This window comes from Jaculus jaculus, chromosome 3 (assembly GCF_020740685.1).
Source record: "Jaculus jaculus isolate mJacJac1 chromosome 3, mJacJac1.mat.Y.cur, whole genome shotgun sequence".
NCBI lineage: Eukaryota > Metazoa > Chordata > Mammalia > Rodentia > Dipodidae > Jaculus > Jaculus jaculus.
Window position 1 is genome coordinate 61,940,825 of NC_059104.1, and position 7,734 is coordinate 61,948,558.

At 37.4% G+C, this 7,734-nt stretch overlaps 1 non-coding gene across 1 annotated transcript; it reads right to left on the bottom strand.

Annotated features, from left to right (window-relative positions):
- Positions 1 to 406: 406 nt before the first annotated feature.
- Positions 407 to 509, bottom strand: LOC123459643. The gene has a single exon (XR_006636402.1). It is a non-coding gene; the product is annotated as a U6 spliceosomal RNA (small nuclear RNA).
- Between the last annotated feature and the right edge of the window lie 7,225 nt (positions 510 to 7,734).

Sequence of the window (7,734 nt, forward strand, 5' to 3'; positions counted from 1 at the left end):
TCCTAAAAGACAGACCAAATGCCTGCACCTTCACTAGACCCTTACAGGAAACACCTGAACCACAAGACACTGGAGAAGGTAGGATCAAGACTAACCTAAATCTTCTACATCCTCCCTCCCTCCCTCTCCCCCTTTCCCCCCTCTCTCTCTCCTCTCTAGCTCTTGTATATTAGTTATGTTTTTCCACAATTTATTTGTGTTTTAATGATGGTATTTGTCAAGCTTTTTCTCCTCTGGATGTAAGACACCCCTAAGCAACTTTTGCAATTCTGGTCTAGTGGTCACAAAACCCATTACTTTATCTTTGTCATGGAAAGTCTTTATTTCCCCTTCAAACATGAAGGATAGCCTTGCCAGATATAATAATCTTGGTTGGTAGTTACTTTTTTTCAGAACATGATATACAAAAAATATGGCACACTTCATAAATTTGTGTGTCATCCTTGCACAGGGGCCATGCTAATATTCTCTGTATCGTTCCAATTTTAGTATATGTGCTGCCAAAGCAAGAACAAATTATCATTTCTCTAGAAAACTGATACTCATCTAGTACTTAGTGCCTTACCACACACCATTGAATTATTTCCATGTCTATCAAGATAGGGACTCAAATAACTCATGTTCTATATATTATTGAGGCTGATCTTTAACCTTGCTGTCTTCTTCTCTTAAGAGGGTTCTTGCCAACCTTTTTGGTATGAACATTTGTAAAGGGACATTGTCAGCAAAATCTGGGAACTAGTATCTTGGTGAATAATGGGAACATCTTGTCTCCCTAGAGGAGATTAATGCTACCTCTGCGGAACTGACTCTGATATCTGGAGAAAATTTAATACTGGTGGCCAAAGTTTCAGCAATGTTCATTTGAAGAGGCAGGATTCACTTCAAATTTTGAACTGCCCAAACATGTGATATTAAAGGGAAAAATTATCCTTAGCACAATATAGAAAAAAATGTAACTTCTCTGTTACTAAAAAAATTGTTAATTTCTTAAAACCAAGGCAAAATGCACTAAGGCATCTAGCAAACTTGAGAAACATAGAAATATCAGTAGGTATTTGAATTTAAAATGTTGAGAAATAAGTATTAAATATGTATTTTATATATAAGGTATAATATAACAAATGGTTCAGCAAACTAGAAACACACACATATTTTAAGATAGATGTAAAATAACAATTTTAAATTTTTATTTATTTGTTTATTTATTGGAGAGCAACAGAGAGAGAGAGAGAGAGAGAGGGAGAGAGGGAGGGAGGGAGGGAGAGAATGGGCACACTAGGGCCTCCAGACATTGCAAATGAACTCCAGATACATGCACCACCTTGTGCCATCTGTTTTATGTGGGTACTGGGGAATCAAGCTTAGAACCAGGGTCCTTGGGCTTCACAGGCAAGCATTTAACTGCTAAGCCATCTCTCCAGCCCCAAAATAACAATTTTACATTACTAGACATACATGGATTTTGGAGTGATTTGTCTTCTTAATATTAAAAAAACACATGTCACAATAGTTGTTTTAATGAGAGCCTTTTTTAAAAAAAAAGGATTGTTTTACAAGAAAAAAATATGATTACCTGACTTCTCAAAGTGCACTTTAACCAACAGCTTATGAGTAAGTCTAGGGATGTCCACAATATCAGATCACCTTCATTTACATGTATCAAGTTGATAACAGTTGGAAGAAAGGAACAAAAGAGTGAAACAACTGAGAGGTGGGCCTTAAATGTATAATTTTTAAGAGAAATTAGGAAATTGGCACCTAGAAGAGGAAGGATGAGTAATCATAGCTTTTACCCATTAATCTTTTCCACCTACCCCTTCATCAAATCACAGTGGTTCTAAATACAAGTAAAAATACTAATAAAAAAATCAGGAAACTACTATACTATATAGGGGAGATACAATGAGGATAGCAACCTTATGTAACTTGCATACTATTGTATTATAGGTAATGAACACCAAAATGAAAACTTTTTCATACAGTCAAGGATCTAGCAATAGTCTATTTATACCAGTTATGAAAAAAATCACTCAAGGGGATGGTCCAGTAAAACAAAGACAAAAATGAGGGGTAATGTGGACATATAGAAACAGTGGAACTAAGAAAAAAAATTAATTGAAAGAAATTCCAACAAAAATCTTAGGCAACAGCCACAGAAGATATGAGTACAAATTCAAGCAACAAGTCAGGTGGCTCTGTGCTGAAGATCTTCAAGGAAAAAAATATACCACTACATAAGAAATCAGTGTTTAAACAGGGGAAGGCATATACATCTTTTGTTAATAGGAAAAAGACAAAGTTTTCAGGGGAAGCAAAATCAGAATAAGTTAGGATTTATAAATTAAGAAAGCAAAATGTAACTTGATTGCGTGCGTATAAAGTATAACAGAAAAGATTTAACATTATCTTCATGATTTGGATGTTCTCTTTATAAAAGTGGAGTCACAGTTACATGGATCATATTTTCTTTTGAATGAAACCAATCACAATGCTTCATTCTTTAACAAGAAAGAATTCCTTGTACAATGTAAGCTCTTGAAGGTTAGATAGGGTTTGCCTTGTCTTTGTAATGCCTATGCTACCACGCGGTATATCATACACACACAGCAAACAGAAGCAAACTGACTGATTTTTGGCAGTCAGTATTGCACACAAAATAGCTTCTCCACATTATCCCTGTTCCTATCGCACATAAAAATATTTTTAAGAATAAAAATAATAACAATTTGTTTGCAAGAAGAGAGAGGATAGAGGGAGAAGGAGCATGCCAGGGCCTGTTGCCGCTGCCAACAAACTCCAGATGCATATGTCACTTTGTGCATCTTGCTTTACATAGGGAATTAAATCTGGCCTGGCAGGCTTTGGAAGCAAGCACCTTTAGCTGCAGAGCCATCTTCCAGCCCTGCAGGGTGTTTTAAAAAGTAGACTCAGAGCATTAATGTTTTAAAGTCCAAAATTTAGGTACCTCTGGAACTTTGTGAGTTAACACTCTTGTCAATCTTTTCAGAACCTTAGTGAAAGGCCTCCTACTAATATAGAATTTGTTACTGGAAGTATGTTGCTGAAGTATCAGGTACTAGAATGGAATTTGTCCAGACATCATTAAGGCAGAGGATAGGGAGGTGCTCTGCTTTCCAGGTGGGATAGTCCGTGGGCCCTACCAGGTGAGAATTAAACATGTCACCCAAATGTGGCCCTTAATCCTTGAATTCACACCATATGCTAAAAGGAGTTATAATGTTAAGATATTTTTTGAAGCTTTTAGTTTTTTCTTGTTAAGAAAAAAGTCAAATAGAATCTTCAGGTCATATGTCCTAGAAACAGAGCATAAGAAAACATAGCTTTGTCAAGCATGGCTCTTTCCCCTACTTCTTTCTCCACTGTTACATATGAGGTATGCTTGAGTGACAGTTACTTCCTTTTGGACACAAAAGGATCCTGTAGCATATTTAGTTATTATGATGGTGAATACTGCATAACAGTTATTGAACTTGGAGCTTAATATGCCAATTGGTGAGAATTTGAGATTTCTCCTGCGTGGAATAGCTGAATGTGTTCTGTGTAGGGATGAGCATTTTTCAAGGCCCCTTTGATGAATGGATGCTGGGAAACAAAGATTGACAGTGTTTGTTGCCTACTCAACAATTATTCCTTCTAAGAACTCCCAAATTCTTTTCAGACATTAAGATGCATTATATGGGCTTCATCCCAACCTAGGGAATGAATAGGACTCAGCAAAGACTATGAATAGGACTCAGTGACTAGTATAAGTATGGGACATGCTGTGATTCTGGACCATTATGGAAAAGGGGGTATCTTTCTAAGAGTATTAGCTTGTAAAAAAAAAAAGTCTTCATTCTTTAGAGTGACATAGGCAAAGACTTAATACTTTCTGTGCTTGCATGTTGTTTTGTATGGTATATTTCTGAAGCTCTGATAGTGAAATTGAAACTCTGACTAGAAAGCCATGAGAATTACAGAAAATTATGCCCAAAGGCTAAGCATTCTTTAGATTTGAAATAACTAGCTGAGTCTACTTATTATGTAAAATAATAAACCCTCCACTATTTAAGGGACTTTCAGCTAGTGTCAAAAGACAAAATTACTAAACATTTAGTTATAGATCTAATTGGCTTTCATTTGCAATTCATGAACCCATTCCTTAAAACAGAATTAAAGCTTCTATTAGACAATTACAGAACAGTGAGTTTCACAGGGTGGGAACAAAGCAACGGGAAAGGAAGAGCTGATTGGTTGGTATATCATTTACTTCTCTACTGGTAGGTCAAGATACCTGACCAGAAGAAGGTTTGAGGAATGAGAGTTTCATTTGGCTTACATTTCTAAAGGTGGGGAAAACATGACCAACAAACTGGAGGGACGTTATCACGTCAGCAGGAAGTAGAAAGAGGTAGAACAGCAAGTGGGGTTGGACCACAAGGCCTCAAGTGTATCCCCAGGGATACACTTTCTCTAGCAAGGCTCTACCTCCTAAAGGGTCCATATACTTCTTGAACAGTGTAACCAACTGAGGATTAATTATTAAATATAATAAGTATAATATTAAGTATAAAAGTATTAAAACATAAGACTAGGGATATTTTACATTCAAACCACCAAACTTGGCACCAGGTTATTTCAGGTTACAGTTTTGGTCAGGGCTCAAATGAGAGGACTTCCTTACTATGCAGTCTCAGAATGGGAACTCCTGTGTCCAGGAAACAACTTGTCTGTTTTGCAGTGTATCTGCTTCCTTAAAATTTCAGTTTCACAAGCAAAGGTGCTATTTTCCTGATGAACCAGATACCAGCACAAGGGGGAAGGAGACCAACACAGAGAAAAATCATCTCCTACCAAATCAGAGAGCCAGAGCCTCAGAGGCCCCCAACACTTCATCACTGAAGCAGACCAAAAATGAACCCAACATGGCTCAGGGAAATTTTGCGGAAGAGGGGGCAGAAAGAATGTCAGAGTTACATGTTGGGTCATGATATGCAGAGACATTTACCGTACCAATAACTGTGGGCTAACTCCACAATGCACGACCCATATACATCAACAAGGAGGGGCCATTGGGGAGGGGGTAGGTCATGGATGAGCCTAATAATGGTACCAAACCGCCTGTATTTGCTGAATATAAAACTAATAAAAAAATTAAAAAAATTTCAGTTTCATTATGTGGCATTTGGCATAAATAGTTTATTTTTGTTTCGGTCGCATCTGCTGGGATGTAGTGCAGGATCTCAGTCCAAAACAATGGCCTCCAATAATTTTTAACATAAGATATTCTAAAACCTCTATCCAATGGTTATTACTGAAAATATTGCTGTATAATAAAGCCTGTCTCTAAGGATATAGGTTTCCTCATAATGTTCATTAGATGACATTTGAGCTTGGACTTGAAGGCAAAGTATTTGTCTCTGTCATATCCAGGAGAAAAATGTTCCAGGCAGAAAGAAGAGCAGATGGAGATCATGTATAACCTTGCCATTTATTCCAGAGATTTTTGGCTTTTAATTTGAGTGAATTATAGAGATCTCTCAGGGATGACAGAAGAATAATGACATCAGCTTAGGCTTCAATAATGTCAAGGATGGACAGCAGTGCTACAAACTGAGGTGGCAGTTAAGAACTCTGTGTTGATTTACATTGATTGTCAACTTGACAGGATTTAGAATCACCTGGGAGAGATTATCTAGATTGTCTTCTGTGCATGCTCATGTGGGATTATCTTGATTAGGTTAATTGATGTGGAAGACCTACATTAATGGTGGGGAGAACCATTTCATGGTCCTGGACTTTATAAAAAGGAGAGAGCTAGATGAGCAAAAACATTCATTGCTCTCTGCTTCCTCACTGCAGGGCAAATATATCCAGCTTGGTTCCAATCTTCTGCTGCCATGTTCTGTCCACCATGATGGACTCAACCTTTTGGAATTGTATGCTAAAATAAACTCTTTTTTGCCTTCCCTAAACCTGCTTCTGGTCAGGTGTTTTTTCATAGTAATAAGAAAGTAATTGATATAACCTCTCATCCAGCTAAGGAATGATGGTGTTGGCTGGGACAGAATAGCAATAGAAATATATATACCTACATATACAAATATAGATAGATATATGATAGACAGAGTATAAGTGATCTTGGCAAATTAGATGTGAAATGTGAGGGAAAATGAAAGCAAAGGATAATTCCAAGTTTGTCTACACATACAAAGGAGCTATGGAGGGAGGTCATGAAGACTGTAAAAGCCAGGGAAGGAAATTTGGATCTTATCTATCTTTTGTTTGTGAACATCAAGCTTTGGAGATTGTAAAGTGATGTAATGGTTTTGAAGACTGATAATCAATCCCATGCCTAGAAAGAGGGGGCTTATAGGTCAGATGGAGCCACTGATAGAAGGAGTCCCACTTAGCTCCCAGGAACAGTAACCTCCAGGAATGGTTCAAAATGAGGGCAAAAGGATGAGATGGTGAGGAGGAAAATCAATAGAGGACAAGCAAGAAGGAGCAAGATGGTGCAAAGGCATCTTGTGCTTGAAATGACAATGTGCTTTGCTGTGAAGAAATGCAGGTGGCTTAGGGAGAGTAAGTCTTCCCTTCCTTTAGGAGGAGATGCAAAGGTTTCTTGGAAATGAGTGACAAAACCCGATCCATTGCACATCTCCTTTCCTTAGTATCATGCTGCTTTCAATTAGAGAATATTTCAAAGGCAAGTATTGGAATAGAAGGGTGCACAAATTTACTGTTTCAGACTAGAGTAAGCTTGAAATGAATTGACTATACTTAGCAATAAGGAAATAAATGGAGCTAATCCACCAATAAAAAAATATTTTCTGACCTTATCAGAGGAATGATCGTAATAACCCCTTTACCTATGTGGTGGAAATAAAACTGTACATGAGGATTTTGAAACACAGAGCTATATCTCTATAGTGCAAACCATGTTTTCTCCTAGACATATATACAAATCTAAGGGACTTATGAAAAGCATAACAACAATGACAACAGCATGATACAGGTTACCCTTCCTTAAACTGAAAATCCGTAAGACAACATGCCTCACCCTCACAGGTCTTCAACTCCAGTCATGCAAAGACCTTGCCTACACTGTACTCTCATATGTACTGTTTCCTGTCTTCTTGAGCATCGGCATGACACCCCAGTGGGAAATTCCACACCATGAAACTATGTCTCATGCACAAAATTATCTAAAATGTTGCATAAGGGGCTGGAGAGATGGCTTAGTGGTTAAGGCACTTGTCTGTGAAGCCTTACAATCTAGGTTCAACTCCCCAGAACCCACGTAAGTCAGATGCATATGCATCTGGAGTTCACTTGCAGTGGCTAGAGGCCCTGGCAGGTCCATCCTCTCTCTCTCTTTCTCTCTCTCCCTCCCTGTCTCTCTCTGTAAAAAGCAAATAAATACATTAAGAAATATTTTTTAAAATATTGCATAAAATTACCTTCAGGAGTGTGCATACATATGTATGAAACATAAATGAATTGTATCTTTAAACTAGAATGCTATCCCAAAGAGTCTCATTAAGTATATAAGTATATAAGTATATGCAAATGGTTAAAAATCTACAAAGTATGAAATTTGAAACACTCTATTTCTAAAGCAGTTAGAATAAGATCATATATATATTTCTATAGACAAATGAAAATTCCTCACTCACACCTGGCCTTTTGTTTGAAGTTAGGTCTTGCTCTAGCTCAGAATGACCTGGA